Source organism: Gopherus flavomarginatus, chromosome 3 (genome assembly GCF_025201925.1).
Source record: "Gopherus flavomarginatus isolate rGopFla2 chromosome 3, rGopFla2.mat.asm, whole genome shotgun sequence".
NCBI classification, from domain to species: Eukaryota; Metazoa; Chordata; order Testudines; family Testudinidae; genus Gopherus; species Gopherus flavomarginatus.
Window position 1 is genome coordinate 235,118,758 of NC_066619.1, and position 19,035 is coordinate 235,137,792.

At 47.0% G+C, this 19,035-nt stretch overlaps 1 protein-coding gene across 18 annotated transcripts in view; it reads left to right on the top strand.

Annotated features, from left to right (window-relative positions):
- The window catches only part of FRYL (FRY like transcription coactivator), a 331,713-nt gene that overhangs the window by 110,546 nt on the left and 202,132 nt on the right, over positions 1–19,035 (top strand). The gene's annotated exons all lie outside the window — the stretch shown is intronic.

A 19,035-nucleotide genomic window follows, 5' to 3' on the forward strand; every position in this document is an offset into this window, starting at 1 on the left:
AATTATTTCCCAGTTGTTTCCCTTCCTTTAGTATAGTTAGTTACTTAGTTTAAACAAAAATAAAAATAAAAAAGAGTCCCTCAGGCTCGTCTCCCATGAGACACTCTGCTCGCCCATCTCTAATTCATAATGCCAGGAGCTTCAAGATTTAAAAGATGCATCTCCTGTCAGGAATCCATGCCACGGTCAGATGGGCACTCGCACTGTGTGAAGTGCCTCGGGGACACCCACATCCCTGTGAAGTGCCTCCATTGCGTGAGTCTCAAATCAAGAGCTCGTTGTGACAGGGATCTACGGCTCAAAATCATCATGAGGGAAAAATCCCTGCAGCCGCTGTCGGGGACCAGAAAGGTTAAACCCCTCCCACACGCTCCCCAGCCAGATCGGAACCGGTGGGGAGCGTTGCTTCACCCTCCCTGGAGCGGAGGCAAGAAGTACAACAGTCTCACAGAAGAGACTCTAACAAGGGTAGGGGGTCTCCCGCGAGATCCCTACCCTCGGTGCTGACAGCACCAAAGGCAGGAGCCTCAGGCCATGTCTACATCTAAAATTTTGCAGCGCTGGTTGTTACAGCTGTATTAGTACAGCTGTATAGGGCCAGCGCTGCAGAGTGGCCACACTTACAGCAACCAGCGCTGCAAGTGGTGTTAGATGTGGCCACACTGCAGCGCTGTTGGGCGGCTTCAAGGGAGGTTCGGGGAACGCGAGAGCAAACCGCGGCGAAGCTGGTCTCCTTTCCCGGTTTGCTCTCTCGTTCCCCGAACCCCCGAACAAGCAGGTCTCCTTCCCTGCGGTTTGCTGGGTGGTTCGGGAAACGCGAGAGCAAACCGGGAAAGGAGACCAGCTTCGCCGCGGTTTGCTCTCGCGTTCCCCGAACCCCGAGCAAGCAGGTCTCCTTCCCTGAGGTTTGCTGGGTGGTTCCGGGAACGCGAGAGCAAACCGGGAAAGGAGACCAGCTTGCTCGGGGTTCGGGGAACGCGAGAGCAAACCGGGGAAGGAGACCAGCTTGATTACCAGAGGCTTCCTCAGGTATGCTGGGATACCTGCTTATTCCACGGAGGTCAAGAAAAGCGCTGGTAAGTGTCTATATTTGATTACCAGCGCTGGATCACCAGCGCTGGATCCTCTACACCCGAGACAAAACGGGAGTACGGCCAGCGCTGCAAACAGGGAGTTGCAGCGCTGGTGGTGCCCTGCAGATGTGTACACCTCCTAAGTTGCAGCGCTGTAACTCCCTCACCAGCGCTGCAACTTTCTGATGTAGACAAGCCCTTAGCCTGCTTTAATGTCTCAGCAACGACTCTGACAGAGCACAGAGGCAGGGACCCGACCTCCCGCACCGGGAAAGTACTTGTGGATTCTTTCCCCTCAGCACCGCAAATGGCCGCGGCATGGACACCTCACCATTCCTCGGCACCACAGACGGCCGCAGCACCGGCACCACGTTCCTCCTCGGCACCAACAACAGCGCGTTCATCAGCAACAACGATGCATCTCCTGTGGTGCCCACAGCACGGTCAGTTTCGGCGCCAAAAGCTGCTGCGGTCCCGACAGCGCTCTCTGCCTCAGCAGTGAGAACGTCGGCACCCAGCCAGTCTTCTACCTACCCACCAGCAGCAGATCCCCTGCAGGGCACCTCTACGCAGGCTGCAGCAACACTCTCATTCTCACTTTCTCCTACTAATGAGCTAGAGCAGAGAGCAGGCTCAGCTCAGCTCAGGGAGCAGGAGCAACAATTTCTCACTCAAAGTGACCTTTCAGTGCCACCTGAGCCTCACTCTCCGCTCCTAGATATAGAGGACTCATTTCTTGAACCGCCACTCTCTCTACCTGAACTGGCTTTCGCTGATGGTGACCTCTGAGTTACAGCAGCAAGCGGAGTTCTCCCCTCCTGCTTCTCCTCCACAGGCACCTCTACCACCTCAGGTCATGGCTCAAGGTCAACAACCTCAGTTTCCCTACTTTGCCCCCCCTACCCCCCCGTGGGCAGCACCTGGGTTCTCCTACCCTATGCCTTGGCCTCAGTGGTACCTGTGGCAACATCCTCCTGCCAATCATCCTCCTTCTGTGCCTCAGTCTCCTGCTCCTTCCACTTCTAGGGTACCTGAGCCCCCTCCTGAGACTGAGAGCTATGCACCATATCCTGACTCACCTAACCCTAACTCTCCGCTAGCCTCTGGTGAAGCCCTCCTCCCTTCACCTCCACAGGCCGTGAACGACTGCAAACAAAATTTCAAGAACTTTTTAGGAGGGTGGCACTTAGTCAGGATATCCCCTTAGAAGAGATTCAAGAGACGCAACACAAACTCCTCAAAATCCTTCTGCGTCGTCGAAAATCACGCTCCCTATAAATGAAGCACTCATGGAGCCAGCTGACACTCTCTGGCAAACCCCAGCTTCTCTAGTACCAACTTGCAAGAAGGCTGAACGTAAATACTATGTTCCTGCAAAGGACACAGACTTCCTATTTTTCTCATCCACCACCAAACTCTCTTGTCATAGATGCAGTTACACAGAGGACCAAACAGTCACAATATCGACCCACCCTGCAAAACAAGGACCTTTGACGCCTTGATGTCCTAGGCCGCAAGGTTTATACATCCTCTGCACTACAATTCAGGATTGCAAACTATTCTGCTCTCCTCTCCAGTTATGATTTTGATAATTACAATAAGCTTTTCGAATTTGCCTCCTACATTCCAGAGGACAGAAGAGCAGACTTTAAATCAATCCTGACTGAAGAACAACTGATTTCCAGAACGGCCCTACAGGCGTCTCTAGCCATGGCGGACACAGCAGCCCATACCACTGCAACTGCTGTGGTTATGCGCAGATGCTCATGGCTCTCTGCATCTGGCATTCCTAAAGAACTCCAGACCAAAGTGGGGGATCTCCCCTTTGATAAGGACAAATCTTCTCCAAAAAAACTGATCAACTCCTCCACACCATGAAAGATTCTAGAGCGATACTGCGCACGCTGGGCATTCACCCATCTCTTCCCAGGAGACAACGATACCAACCCTACCAAAGACCACGCACACATCAGTACTGTTGTCCTCAACCTAGACCATATGACACAACTAGGAATCGTACTAGACCCCTCAAGCGCAGACAATCAAAATCAAGCCACCACCTTCCGTCCATCGGGCAATAAACAACAGTTTTGAAACTTTTGGTCGAGGGCCTGCATGACCACCCCTTGATTCCACCGCTTACTTGCCCATTTGGTCACCACCTCCAGTATTTCCAACATGCCTGGCAGCGGATTACACAGGACCGCTGGGTCCTCGAAATAGTTCAGACCGGTTACTCCATCCCTTTTATATCCTACCCGTCCCCGTCCCTCTTCAGGCTCCCTTCTCACGAGCAATTACTTCGCACAGAAGTGGCACATCTTCTGCAACTAGGCACAGTGGAATCTGTGCCGACACAACACCAAGGGACAGGTTTCTACTCCATTACTTTCTAACGCAGAAGAAGACCAGGGAATGGAGGCCTATACTAGACCTACGCTGACTGAACAAATTCGTGAGGACACAAAGATTCAAGATGGTCACACCGGGTACAATAATACCTGCATTAGATCAGTGGGACTGGTTCACAGCCCTTGACCTGCAAGATGCTTACTTCCATATATCAATTCATCCAGTTCACAGACGCTTCCTACTATTCAGAATCGGTCAGGATCATTTTCAATACAGAGTTCTACCTTTCGGACTCTCCACAGCTCCAGGAGTTTATTCCAAGACCCTAGCTGTGGTTGTGGCTCACCTCCGCAAACACGGAGTCACACTGTTCCCCTTCCTGGACGATTGCCTCATCAAGGGCGACTCCTATGGCGAGACACTTCAAGCCACGCGTTTCGCTATCTGCCTCTTTCACAGCGTAGGCCTCCAAATAAACATCCAAAAATCCACACTGACACCTATGCAACAGATCGAGTTCATCGGAGCTCATCTCAACTCAACCTGGAGCAGGGCCTCGCTCCCATACAATAGATTCTTCGCTATCACGCAGCTCATATGCACGATCTCTGTTCGTCCCAGGGCGCAAGCAAGAATCTGCCTACAGCTCCTTGGTCACATGGCAGCCACCACCTTCGTGGTTCAACATGCCAGGCTACATATGAGATGTCTCCAGGGCCGGCTCAACTCCCTTTTCAAACCCAACAGACACCCCTTAGGGATGCTGCTAACTCCTCCTCCCAATGTTATAGCTTCCCTACAATGGTGGACAAGTCCAGAAAACCTCTGCACAGGAGTTTCCTTCCAGCAATGATCCCCAACACTCATGCTCACTATGGGTGCTTCCCTTATCAGTTGGGGAGCGCATTTAGGGGAACACAGAGCACAATGCCGGTGGTCCGCATCAGAGACGCATCTACACATAAATCTCTTAAGAGCTCAGAGCAGTGAGGAGAGCATGCCTTCACTTTCTTCCCCTCATAAAGAACAAATATCTGCGGATCTTAACAGACAACATAGCATATATGTATTACGTAAACAGACAAGGGGGAGCCCGATCACATTCCCTTTGCATGGAAGCCATTCGACTATGGTATTTGTGCATACGACATCAAATACAGATCATCGCTTCCTACCTACCAGGCTGCCACAACACTACTGCCGACGCACTCAGCAGGCACTTCTCTACAGAACACGAATAGAAACTGCACCCTGCAATACTCTGACAGCTTTTTTCCCACTGAGGCACCCCATCAATAGATCTCTTTGCCACGACCCAAAGCCGAAAATGCCCCCTGTTTTGCTCCAGGGCGGGACCCGGGACTGCATCCCTAGGAGATGCATTCCTCATCCCATGGAACAACTGCCTCCTGAACGCCTTCCCACCAATCCCTCTGTTACACAGGGTCCTTCGGAAGATCGCGGACGACAAGGCTCAGGTCATCCTGATTGCCCCAGCTTGGCCAAGACAGACATGGTATCCCTACCTTCCCCGCATGTCCTCCTGTCACCCATGGGCTCTCCCCAACAGGCCTGACCTCCTTTACCAGAACAACGAATGAGTTCTTCACCGCCAGCTCCAAAAGCTCCACCTCACAGCCTGGTTCCTTCATGGTTCCAAGCCCATGAACTAACGTGTTCCGAGCAAGTCCAATATGTCCTCCTGCACAGTAGGAAAGACTCCACTCGTAAAACCTATCTGCAGAAGTGGAAGCGTTTTGCTCATTGGTGCTCACATAAGCATTTAGCACCCAATAACGTGACCCTCCCTAACATTCTAGACTATCTCCTGAAACTAAAACAGGATGGACTTTTTTGCTCAGCTCCATCAAAGTGTACCTGGCGGTGCTTGCCACCTTCCATGACCTATTAGATGGATACTCACTCTTTACCCACCCCACCATTAAACACTTTCTCACCGGCCTGCAAAATCTCTACCCTGAAATTCACCCAACAGTGGCTACATGGAATCTTAACCTCGTTCTTCATGCTCTCATGAAACCTCCATTTGAGCCCTTAGCTACCTCCTCTCATCTCCATATGGCCATGAAGGTGGCTTTCTTAGTTGCCATAACATCGGCAAGGAAAGTTGGTGAAATGAGTGCCCTGATGGCCCACCCTCCCTACACAATCTTCTCCAAAGATAAAGTCACTTTGAGACCACATCCTAAATTTCTTCCTAAGGTGGTATCGACCTTCCACCTCAACCAACCTATATATTTATCTTCTTTCTATCCCAAACCTCACAAACTTCACAGAGGCAACTCTGCATACTCTGGACATCAGGCGAGCAATTACCTTTTATTTAGACAGGACTAAATCATTTCACAAGTCTCCACGACTCTTTGTTTCCATTACCGAGAGATTGAAAGGTACGGCTATCTCTAAACAACGCATTTCCAAGTGAATCTCTGACTGCATCAGATCCTGTTACCATGCGAAAAATCTTCAACCGCCCGACAACATTAGAACTCATTCCACTAGAGCCATGTCGGCATCCATTGCCTTCCTACACAACGTTCCCATTCCTGATATCTGCAAAGCGGCTACATGGTCATCTGAACACATGTTTGGAAAACACTATGCTCTCATGCAAAACACCACGGCAGACACAATAGTAGGCCATACAGTACTATCTACAGTACTCACTGCCCCATCTCCAAAGTCCCACCAACCAGAGTGGGTACTGCTATACATTCACCTAGAGTGGAGCACGCACAGGGACAGCACTAGAAGAAGGAGAGATAGTTACTCACCTTGTAGTAACTGAGATTCTTCGAGATGTATGTCCCTGTGGGTGCTCCACTCCTCACCCTCCTCCCCTCTACTTTGGAGTACTGATATGATACTCCATGGTAGAGAAGGAACTGAGGAGGGTGTGGGGCGCATGCACTCAGGAAGATTCCAACTAGATGGGAGATACCATCTAAGTGCGTGGGCCCCAACCAGGCACTGCTACCGAAAATCTCCGATCAACAGCGCTGGGACACACCGTCACCTAGAGTGGAGCACCCGCAGGGACACACATCTCAAAGAACCTCAGTTACTGCAAGGTGAGTAACTTTCTCTTTTGTAAAAGCAGCAAAGAATCCTGTGGCACCTTATAGACTGCCACAGGATTCTTTGCTGCTTTTACAGATCCAGACTAACACGTCTACCCCTCTGATACTTTTCTCTTTTGTAATACATGTGCAGTAAATGTTTCATCATCTCTTGTATTAAAAGAATTTAACTTCTGGTTCCTGGAGTCTCAGTTTAATGACTGTTCTTGCTGACCTTTATGCTTATAAACAGATTGATGTTGACTATGCAGTGAGTTTATTGATTTTCTCCTATTTACCCATAAAATGTAGTAATGCATAACCTTGCACAGGTGAAACCTTAATGGCTGCTACATAAATTGAAGTTGTGTGTCTTAACTTCTGTCTTAACACTTTTTAAGGTGCTTTTAATAAGATACAAGTAAGACTAGCATCAATATTGAAAAATGGACTAGTGGACTTAATCCTGCAGTCCTCTAACTCCTGACTCATTAGAAACTTCTGATTCTTTCACTGAGAATTTCACTGCAGGATTTGCCCACTATTATTAATATTCATTTTTGGACTTCTAGTATAACGTAAGTCAGGTTGGTTTTGTTTTTTCATTTTTAAAAGGGCAATCACACTGCCCTATACATAGACGTATTGGAGAGTAAGTATTCTGTTAGTCTATAAGGTGCCACAGGACTCTCTCTTTTTACAGATCCAGACTAACACGGTTACCCCTCTGATACATGTCCTCAGAGTCTCATCTAAAATTAAAGTGCAAAATTCTTCAGGTGTCTAGTTCTGTAAAGTGTCTCATCTTGCTTTTGAGTTCTGTAAAAAAAGGAGGAGAAAAGAGTAAATAAACAAATAGTGTTGTAACCTTTCTGTGATAAGTAGTAAAAAGAAATTTTATACTAAAGAGATAATTACAGTCTTTTATGTTGGTATCACTTTATTATGATTGCAAATGCAGTTTTAAAAGCATTTCTAACTGTGAGGGGGAATAATATTCTGCATTTGTAAGACGTTTTTTGGGGCAAATTTTGAGATCCTGATTGGGGAAAAAATTGAATCAGGTAAGTACTATAGCTTTGCATTGTTTAAGGATAAAAAAATTGTGCGCTTTATCTTCCAACGAAAAATAATAATAATAATAGAGAATGATTTAGAAGGTATGCAGATATAATATTTATTAATGAAAGAGAGGGGATCCTAGAGTCATCCTTGGAAGGGGTACCCCCAACATTGTAAAGGAACAATGTGAGAAGAAAGAGGTGTCCCTGGATCTCTCCTGTTCTCTTTTATCTCCTCTCACTTGTCCTACCACCTGGGTCCTACTGAAGTTAGTGGGATCTGCCTTAAGTGAGTGCTTTTTTGCTTGTAAATCAGCATTTGATTGTAGTAGCTTTAATTCCTATCTTTTATAAACCACAGGCAAATTTATGATAGTCAGTAACTGTATTATATTATGATGTTCATCCTGCTTTTTAAAATTTTACAAAATAATGTGTAAAAATTAGTAACAGGTTAAAATAACTGAAAAGAGGGCACAGTGGACGACTTTTTGAATGTCAAAATATAGCTGCATTCTTAGCTGAGGAGTACTTAAAACTGAATCTTGGTTTTGAGATTACAGTTAGGGCACACTAAAATACTCATCTAATTCAGATCTCGGAGAAGATTCTATGTTTAAAGTAAGTTTTTAATACGTAGGTTGTTGGCCTTAGATAAGCATGGTCATCTCTTGACATTTAACACTTGTGACACTAAGGTGTTGACTTCTGCTCTTTACTTAAAATGTTAAAAATAAAATTTAAATGTTTTGTTGCTCACATCATACAACTTGAATAGCACCTTTCGCATCAGTGTCATGTCTGCACCATGTCTTTGTCTATATTAGTACACTCAATCATTTGTGCTTTGATCAGTTGTTTCATTAATAGAATCACAGACAACTGAGTGTGTCCACACTAGCCGCCCTCAGTCATTGTAAGGTTTGCATTTGCATCCACAGCTGCTGCTGATGGCTTCACAAGCTCCCCGTCCCCTCCTTGCCATGCTCCTTTCTGTCTTCCCTCCTTTTGTAATGCCTTCAGGTTTGTCCCTGCAACTTGTCTGGCAAACTTGAAGGGTTTGTTCAGAGCAAGTGTCAGCTGGTAATTTCACACGTCGTCCTTATGTGTAGGGCCCTACCAATTTCACAGCCATGAAAAACCTGTCACAGACCATGAAATAAGCCCTTCCCTGTGAAATCTGATCTCCCTGAAATCAGCCGGGCTGGAGAGAGACAGGACTTGTCCTTCCCCCGCGTGGCTGTTATCAGAGGGAGATCAGGTCCACCTCCACAGGCAGCACAGAAGTGAGAGTGTACCACCCTACTCCTACTCGTGGCTCCTGCCTGAGCTCTGGGGCTGCCACCCCCCCCTCCTTGCTCCTGCATCTGAAATCATGAAATTGACCAGTTTTAAGACCCAATGGCCCTGAAATTGACCAAAGTGAACCACGAATTTGGTAGGGCCCTACTTATGTGTCTGTCTTAACTCCACATTAAGAAAGTTCATTTGCATTTGACTTGCCATTCATTTAACTAGAGAGACATGTTTTGTGTTGTCAAGGAAGCCCATGGAACTAAACTTTCTGAAGTCATATAGTTTTTGCTCCGACTTAAAGCAAAGCTACATCCTGAACCGAGAGAACTGACGAGGAGTCCTGTGGCACCTTAAAGACTAACACATTTATTTGGGCATAAGCTTTCATGGGTAAAAAACCCACTTCTTCAGATGCATGGAGTGAAAATTACAGATACAGGCATAAATATATTTTGGCACATGAAGAGAAGGGAGTTACCTTACGAGGTGGAGAATGAACGTTGAAGGTCAATTCAGTCAGGGTGAATATGGTCCACTCCCTGTAATTGAAGAGGAGGTGTCAATACCAAGAGAAGGAAAATTGCTTTTGTAGTGAGCCAGCCACTCCTAGTCCCTATTCAAGCCCAAATTGATGGTGTTAAATTTGCAAACGAATTGTAGCTCTTGTAGTTTTTCTTTGAAATCTGTTTTTGAAGTTTTCAAAAGAACTGGCTAATCTTGAGCTGCATTTTGATACTGAGGGTTTAGGACTTTGGAATGTATTGTTAGAGGAAACCAAGGCCTTGTCTAAAAGTGGTGGTTAAAACAGAGTAAATAAAGATAATTTGGTTTGAAAATGCTTGTGCAAACACAGCACAATCCCTTATAGCAGTGTTTCTCAAACCCGGTCCGCCACTTGTTTGGGGAAAGCCCCTGGTGGTCCGGGCCAGTTTGTTTACCTACCGTGTCTGCAGGTTCGGGCAATCGCAGGTCTCACTGGCCACGGTTTGCTGCTCAAAGCCAATGGGGGCTGCAGGAAGCGACGCGGGCCGAGGGATGTGCTGGCCACCCTTCCCGCAACTCCCATTGGCCTGGAGCAGGGAACCGTGGCCAGTGGGAGCCATGATCAGCAGAACCTGCAGACATGGCAGGTAAACAAACTGGCCCGGACCGCCAGGGGCTTTCCCCGAACAAGTGGTGGACCAGGTTTGAGAAACACTGCCTTATAGAACACTAACTCCACATTTATTGCAAATTCTGGAATCCTCTTGCAAAGTGAACTGACTTTGCAGTGAATCAGATTAGTTCAGTGTATTCTTCATTTGCATGCAGTGCTGCTGCTTGCTGCTCGTTAGTCTTCCATTAGGTGGTCCCATATTGCTTTGCGGGTCCCCTGCTCTGGTGTCAAGTTTACTGGATGCACTGTCTCCTGTTTAAAAGCTGGCATGTGGCCAGATTTTGCCTGTTTGCTCCTGGATTTGAATACACTGCAATTGCTGCAATAATACTCCAAAATCCTATGACATACCACATGCAGCTGCTTGGAGCAGTACCGGGACCCTGGATTTTATTGCTATCTGGGGAGAAGCATCGGTGCAGGAAGCTCTTGTGGCCAGAGAGATCTTTTTGGGATAGAGATCTTTTTGTGGACGTTGCTAGTCAGAGGTCATGATCTAGAATGCCAACAAGTATTGAATAAAGAGTAAACGGGGACATGTAACTTGTCCAGTTTTGGAAGTGCTGGACAGGATTTTGCACAACTACATGATCACCAAACCCAGAAAGATTGTGGAACCTGTTACTTGCTCTCTTCCCCCACTGCACAGACAACCAGCAAGACTTATTGGAGGATGAGCATGAAGGTGCCAGTGGAGAGAACTCCCTGGAGAGCCAGGATCTATCTGTTCTTCTTTGAGTGATTGCTCATATCGATTCCAATTAGATGTGTGCATGCCACATGCACAGTTGGAAAGTTTTTCCCTTAGCTGTGGAGCCCCCTGGAGTGGGGCCTTCATGGTGCTCAATATGGGATCCTGCCGACTTGGAGCCTTCTCAGTTCCTTCTTACCGCCAGTAATGGTCATTGGAACTGTGGTGTGTTGCTCTGCAAGCTCTCCACATTTCCCTAGCTTCTCTTTCGCACTGTTTTTTTTTTTAAAGTTCTTAGTTAGTTCTTAGTTATTGTAGTTCTAGCTAGTAGTTAGTTAGCTGTTGGGTTCTCTGACTGCGTTCTCCTTGAGGGACTTACATGCGTAAGTCCCAGAGGTTCAAGCCCTGCAATAAGCGCATGCCAATGGGTGACCCTCATGATGCTTGTTTAAAGTGTTTGGGGAAAGCACATCAGTCAGAAAAGTGCAGGATTTGTAAGGCCTTTTGCCCCCAAACCAAGAAGGAGCAGAACTTTAGATTGAAGAAGTTCCTTATGGAGGCAGCACCTAGACTGCAACCCGCATCAGGTCCACCTCCACAGGCAGCACAGAAGTACCACCCTCACTTCTGTGTTGCAGAAGCCCCAGAGCTGGGCTCCGGGCTTCTGACCTTGTGACTCTATTCCTGCTACTTCCTAATCCCCAAAGCCAAAAGGTGTCTCAGACTTATTCTAGACCTGCAAGGACTCAACAAGTGCATGCTGAAATTGAAGTTCTGCATGGGTTCTCTCATACAATTATTTCTTCTCTGGATTCAGGAGACTGATACGCCACCCTAGACATGAAAGATGCATACTTTCACATAGCGATTCGCCCTGCTCACAGATGCTTCTTAAGGTTCATGATTGACCAAAACCATTATCAGTTCATGGTCCTTCCCTTCGGCCTGTTGACAGCCCCATGAGTGTTCACCAAGTGCATGTTGGTGATAGCAGTCTTCCTCTGAAGGAGGCAGGTACAGGTATACCCTTACCTCAATGATTGGCTGCTCAGGGGGCACACCAGAGAACAGGTGGAGTTGCAGGTCTGTCTAGCCACATCCACATTTAAGAGACTGGGTCTCCTCCTCAACATGAGCAAGTCCGCCTTGTATCCGACCCAGAGGACAGGATTTATTAGAACAATGTTGGACTTGGTCAGGCAAGAGCAAGCCTGATGGAGTCCCAATTCCAAGCCATGGCAAGCATCATTCAGTGCATGAGACAGTACCTGACCACTACAGCAAGGAGTTGCCTCAGTCTCCTCGGTTACATGACAGCCTGCACGTACGTGATCTGCTGAGACTCAGGCCTCTACAGATGTGGCTCACTTTGATATATTGCCTGGGGTGCCCCAGCCTGTAACTAGTGGTCATGATGCCACAGCAGATGCTAGAGTTACTCCAGTGATTGCTCAATAGTCTGCGAAGGAGTTCCATTCAACAGCCCTCAGCTGTCCTTGTTTCTAGTTATGCATGCATCAGCTCTAGGTTGGGGCACACATCTGGGAGATCTCTGAATGCCGGGCCTCTGTTCACAGGACGAGCTCTCACTCCATATCAATATCAAGGAGCTCAGAGTGGTGCGACTCGCATGCCAGGCCTTTCAGTCTTGTGTGCAAGGCCAGCACATGGCAGTCATGATGGACAATACCACTGCAATGTTCTACATCAACAGCAGAGTGGAACCCGGTCTTTGTCCGTCTGTTAGGAGGCTTTTAGGCTCTGGGAATTCTGTATAGCCCACTCCATTCACCTGGAAGGATCATATCTGCCAGAAGTCCAGAACATACTGGCCAACCACCTCAGCAGGTCCTTCCTCAGCCATGAGTGGTCCATCTGGCCAGACGTCCACCCCATCTTCCAGAGGTGGGGGTTTTCCCAGGTCAACCTGTACACCACTCGGAGCGGCTATGTCAGCTTTCCATCCCAGAGTCTCTGGACGCTCTGTCTTTGCGAGTCCCATGGTTGGACGGTTCCTCAAGGGTCTGGATGGCTACACACCCAGATTAGACAGCCTGTTCCTGCGCGGGACATTAATATGGTCATCTCCAAATTAATGGGGCACCCATTTGAGCTGCTGGCAACTTGCTCCCTTCTCTACCTATCGTGGAAGGTAGCCTTCCTAATTGCCATCACATCAGCAAGAAGGGTGTCTGAGTTAAAGGCCCTTACCTCCAACCCACCTTAGAAAGTTTTCCACAAGGACAAGGTGCAGCTCAAACCTCTCCTGGCCTTTCTACCTATGGTGGAATCACATTTCCATCCCAGCCAAGACATATTCCTGCCTGTTTTTTATCCAAAGCCTCATACCAGTAGCCATGAGCAAAGACTGCACTCCTTGGATGTTCGAGCGTTAGCCTTCTATATTGAACGCTCCAAGCCATTCAGGAAATTGAACCAGTTGTTTATAGTGGTGGCTGACTGCTTGAAAGGCATACCAGTCTCATCTCAACGAATATCTTCCTGGATCACGTCCTGCATCTGCACATGCTACAAGCAGGCTGAGACACCAGCCCCAGCACTTATGGCACACTTCACAAGGACACAGGCCTCGTGGCATTCCTGGCCCAGTTCCTGATCCAAGAAGTCTGCAGGGCAGCAACTTGGTCCTCGGTCCAGCTTTCCAGAGATGATGCAGCTTTCGGCAGAGCGGTGCTCCAATTTGCGATTCCATAACTCTGTCCCCACTACCTAGGTAAGGCTTGGGAGTCACATAATCGGAATCGACATGAGCAATCATTTGAAGAAAAAACAGTTACTCACCTTCTCATAACTGTTGTTCTTCGAGATGTGTTGCTTATATTTATTCCAAACCCATCCTCCTTCTCTGCTGTTGGAGTAACTGTCAAGAAAGAACTGAGGAGGCTCTGGGTCTGCATGGTTATATATTGAGTGACATGAAGGTGCCACTCCAGGGGGCTCTATTGTTGACCCGTTGGTGCTACTAAGGGAAAAACTTTCCAATGACTATGCATGCGGCGAGCACACACCTAATTGGAATGGATGTGAGCAACACATCTCAAAGAACAGTTACGAGAAGGTGATTATTATTGTGCTATACTGCTATGCTTCCTTCTATTCTGGGTGCCCCATGATCACAGCTGTTGTAGGTGGATGTGAGTTAAGAGCTTTGCTGAAGCTGAGGCTCCCCTGCCTCCTTTAGGCCAGGCTGTTTGTTCAGCCCTCCTCTGCCCCCATACGTGTTTCCAAAATGATGGCTGCTCTGGCTGGACAGTCAGTTTCTGTCTCCTGCTGAAGTCCTGGTGATTGGTGTTAGGCCCACGCCACAGAGAGCACATGCCCATTTACCTGTTTTGCTTTCCCCTTCTTTCATCTGTCCTTACCTGTTAGTTGCTCGATGTCCTCCTCTTTTTCCTTGTTCTCATCCTGTTTCCTCCGCCACTGAAGGTCCTGCTGCTGCTGCCACCAAATCATCTGCTTGATGGTGGTGGGTGAAGTCCAAAGCAAAATCTTCTGGCTTTGAATTCCAAAATACAGTGCAAGCAGCCTCTGAATATTCGAGCATACCAGTGTAGTACTGTAGATCACTGGGCTCATGTTTTTTGAGAGGAATTAAAAAATGACACTGACCTGCCAAGAAAGGGGAAGCATGGGGCAGAGATGAGGAAACATGGGATTTTTTAAAAACTTGAATTTGCCTGGCTTCTGCTATGCATCCCACAATGCACATTGAGAAAAATCCCAGAATGTACGGTGTTCAGCAGCAAAGCAAAGGATCGTGGGCTACCCTTCGAGAATGCCATGCTGTTAGTAAACAGCAAGCTACCGCCCTACATACACACTGATGCACATTAAAAGAGTGTGCACCATCCCAGATGCACACTATTAGTTAGGCTTGTGTGTTGTGCATTACCTGACATGCATCAAAAAAAGCTGCAGCTTAAACCCAGACAAGCCCTTAGGGGCACTTTCATTATTTTTATTCTAAAATTGACAATAATCCATGTAAGAATAGGTGTATAGCATGCAGCTATTCCATTCAATAAACACAATAATACAGGTGACAGGAAAGCCAAATACTTGATATTGCAATTACTATGTTAATTATACTTTCTGAAATTCATGAAAATTCATGTAGGAAGTGTTTAGTTTACTTAGCATAATCAAATTCTTTTCAAGTAGTGGCAGTAGGCCAGTCTTCTGTTCTGATTCTTTCTCTCTTTTAAAAATAGAAATTCTGTATTAGATATTCAGATGAAGCACAATAGTTGTGGACCATGAAGGTAAAGCTAAGGCTAAGACTGTCACAAGGATAATTTTAGAAATGGAAGGATGCGATTCCTCCCCTTACTCCCCACCAAACGTTCAGTCTGGTTTGGAGGGGAAGGAAGAGAGGTGAGGTGAACTCCGCTTCACAGGCAGAAGTGATATCTGCAACAGTGGGAGCACTTTAAACACTCCTGCCTCCCCTTAGGAAAAATACCAAATAGCTGGTGAATGGAGAGAAGAGTTCCAGAATGGGGAGCCAGAAGGCCAAGCAGAACTTCCTTCTTCCAATATGGTGCCACCGCACAAGTCTATAAACACATATGCATGCTGGTACCATTCCAAATGAAGGGGGAAGAGTACTGTGAATAGAGAGAGTTATTCCCTTCCCCTGTTGGGGAGATACAGAGCCCCTGGTATTGGAAGGGGTGAAGGGGACATAAGTTCCTGGCCCAGGGAAATATGAGAGTAGGGAACATTGTCAGATATGAAGAGATGTAGGACTTCTGGCATTAGGAGGTGGGGTGGTGGTACAGGTTCTGAACCTGGGGGATTATGGAAGAGAGAGCCATGGATCCTGGTGTGGAGGGCTAGTATGGACGAGGGGACATTGAGTCCCTGGAATGGGGAGTATGCAAGGGGGAACATACAGCCCCTGGCATGTAAGGAGGACATTAATACTTGGTTGTATATAATTTGTTTTTACATTATCCTAGCATTCTTTAGTGGATGTAAATGTGTAGTATAAATGGTATGTAGTGGGGCACTGACGACATGTTTGGAAAAGGAGAAGTGAAGAGGCTGAACTTGCCTGCTCAGGAGCTAATTGTCCATCATCACTCCTCACAGTCTTTGGATCTGAATTACTTCTCTAGTGTCTGTTCTTCGTTCCTGCTGCTGTTTTCCTATACAATTGATTCCAGATAACAGAATTTATGCACAACTTCTAGCATGGTGCTAACTATTAAAACTTCTGTTGCCGTCAAAACATCTAGTGTCAGAATCATTGTTGTCTTTAGACTGATGGTAACTCCAGATTCATCACAGGCTAGTGTAAAGCTATTGCAAAGTTGCTGGAGCGCCTTGTCACTGTGTGCAAAAAACACTGTATCGTCAGCAAAAAGAAGTTCTCTTAACGGATGAAGTACTGAAACAAGGAGGACTGGTTGTACTTAAACATCTGCACAATGTCTTGCTTGCCTGCTAAAGGGAAGGAGAGGCACCAAAAGACATGAAGGATGCAACATCGTAACTGTATGCAAACAAAGGAGATGAGAGATTGCAACAACTACAGAGGAATCTCTTTTTTGTGTTGCTGGCAAGACATTTGCATGGATCATTCTCAATGGACTGCAGATTCTTGCTGAACATGTATATCCAGAGTTAGTGCAGCTTCCATGCCAGTGGATCGACTATAAACATGGTCTTTGCACTAAGGCAATTGCAAGAAAAGTGTCAAGAACAAGGAAAAACTGCTCCGTGGCTTTTGTAGATCTTACAAAGGCTTTTGACTTTGTCAGTAGAAAGGGCCAATTCTAATTGCTAGAGAGAATTGGTTACCCTGCAATCCCCCTAAATCTGATTTGAGCCTTCCATGACGGCATGAAGACTGCAGTCCAGTATGATGGTGATCAGCCTGAAGTGGTGTGAAACAAGGAAGTGTTTTGACACTAACACTCTTCCATATATTCTCCTCTGTTGCTTTGTCATGCTTTCTCATCTAGCATCCGGGGTGTATATTGTCATGAAGATCAAGTGGAAAACTCTTCAGCATTGCATGTCTAAGAGCAAAAGGGAAAATCAAACACCTATGTATAACTAAGACTGCGAGTCTCGCACGGAAGTCATAGATTCTGTGACTTTCTGGGAACACCTGCAGCGGCCAGTGCAGCTGGCGCGGGGGCCACCTGAGCAGCTCGGGCAGCCCCTGGGCCAGCCACAGTGGCTGCTGCTAGGGCAGTCTCAGGCCACTGTGCCCCCCCACCCCAGCAGCAGCAGGCATTTGGGTGCTGGAGGGAGCTCAGGGCTGAGGCAGGGTGTTGGGGTACAGGAGGGGGTGAGGGCTTCAAGCGGCACTTACTTTGGGGGCTCCCTGGAAGCAGCAACATGTCCCTTGGCTCCTAGGCTGAGGCGTGGCCAGGTAGCTTTGTGCGCTGGCTCCACCCACCGGCATCACCCTCATAGCTCCCATTTGCTGTGGTTCCCTGCCAAAAGGAGGTGCTTAGCCAGCGCTTTGGCCAGAGGCAGCATGTACAGCCCCATGGCTGAACCTCCGCCTAGGAGCTGAGGGACATGTTGCTGCATAGAGCCAGGTAAGGAGCCTACCAGGCCGGCCAACCCCCTCCCCCTAAGCAGCAGCAGGGGTTCCAGGCTGCATGCTGCTCTCCCTCCCAGCACCCAAAATTTAGTCAGGAGTATATAGTACAAGTCATGGATAGGTCAGTGACCATGAATTTTTGTTTACTGCCCATGACTCGTCCCTGACTTTTACTAAAAATACCCATAATTAAAACATAGCTTTACCTATAACACATGTAATAAGGAAGTGATATACAGGAGTTCTGATAGATTTATCTTTATTTGGCCCCAGTCACATGGTCAGGGTCACAAAAGGTCAAATACATGTCATATTAAAGCAGCCAGTCTTCATTTAGTCCAGTGACTACAGTTTATTTTTTTAAAATCAAATGCAAATAATACATAATAGCAACTAAAAATAACTACAGACGATTACAGCCAATTAATAAAATACCCAATATGTCTTGGCTGAAGGTCAGGGTAAATGAGAAGATTATTCTGCCTCTTTTTGGAAATCTGTTAATGACTCATATCTTTGAACCTCATTGGTTTTCTCATCACAGTGCTACTGGTTTCCAAAATAGTTCTGTCTGCAGTGGACTATTTAGACACTATGGGCATGTCCAGGCTAGGAAACTTATTTATTTTAACCTTGTGTTTAGTGTTAGTTTTCACTTTATCAGGTTGAGGGTACCTTAACCAGTCAACAGGTGTGAAAACTACAAACTGCCTTGTTCGCACTAGGATTTTACCATGTTAGCTAACATGCTTTTAAAAAAATACCAAAAACTTTTCTCCAAACCTCTGTCAGCATAGCCCTCTCATGTAGACACAACTTACACTGACAGAAGGAGTTTTTCTGCAAGTGCAGGACTCTGCAGTTTCTATTGTCTGGGAACCGTGGCCAATGGGAGCTACGGGGGCAGTGCCTGCGGGCAGGGGTAGCGCACAGAGCCACTTTGGCCACTCCTAAGCCTAGGAGCCAGGCATGCTGGTCGCTTCCGGGAGCCGCCCGAGGTAAGCGCCACCTGGTCAGAGCCCACAAATCCCCCACCCCCTCCAGCACCCCAACCCCATGAGCCCCCTCGCACACCCAATCTCCCTCCAAGAGACTGCACTCCAACCCCCTGCCCCAGGCTCAGCCCAGAGCCCCCTCCCACACTCTGAACCCATCAGTCCCACCTCATAGCTCAGAGCCTGCACCCCCTCCCATACCCCAACCCCAGCCTGGTGGAAGTGAATGAGGGTAGGGGAGAGTGAACAATGGAGGGAAGGGGGATGGAGTGAGTGGGGCGGCGCAGGGGTGGGGTAGGGGCGGGCAAGAGTTTGGGGGTTTTTGTGAATAGATGGTTGACAACCCTAACTAACTAGTAGATCATGGCCCACACAATAATGTGGGACTAAGGAATTTGTGTCTGTTTCTCTTTCTTGACTTGGCCTCATGGGAAGAGCCTTAAAATTGTATTTTTGGTAACATGAGTTTAGGTCATCTTGAAGATCATAAATCAAACACAATAATGTAACACTCCGAAGTATTTTAAATGGGTACTTTTGTTCTAGTTTCTGAACATTTTTTCTTTTAATATTTTAATATTTATTTCATCATTTTACCATGAATATATTTGCTCAACCCAGTATATTTTATAATGATTGATACAAACAAGTTCTGTTTGATATTTAATATTGCATTTTTCCTCTACAAGGCTATCTCAAATGTAAGCATGCTTATAACTGGTATCTTAATTTTATTGTACATCAGTTT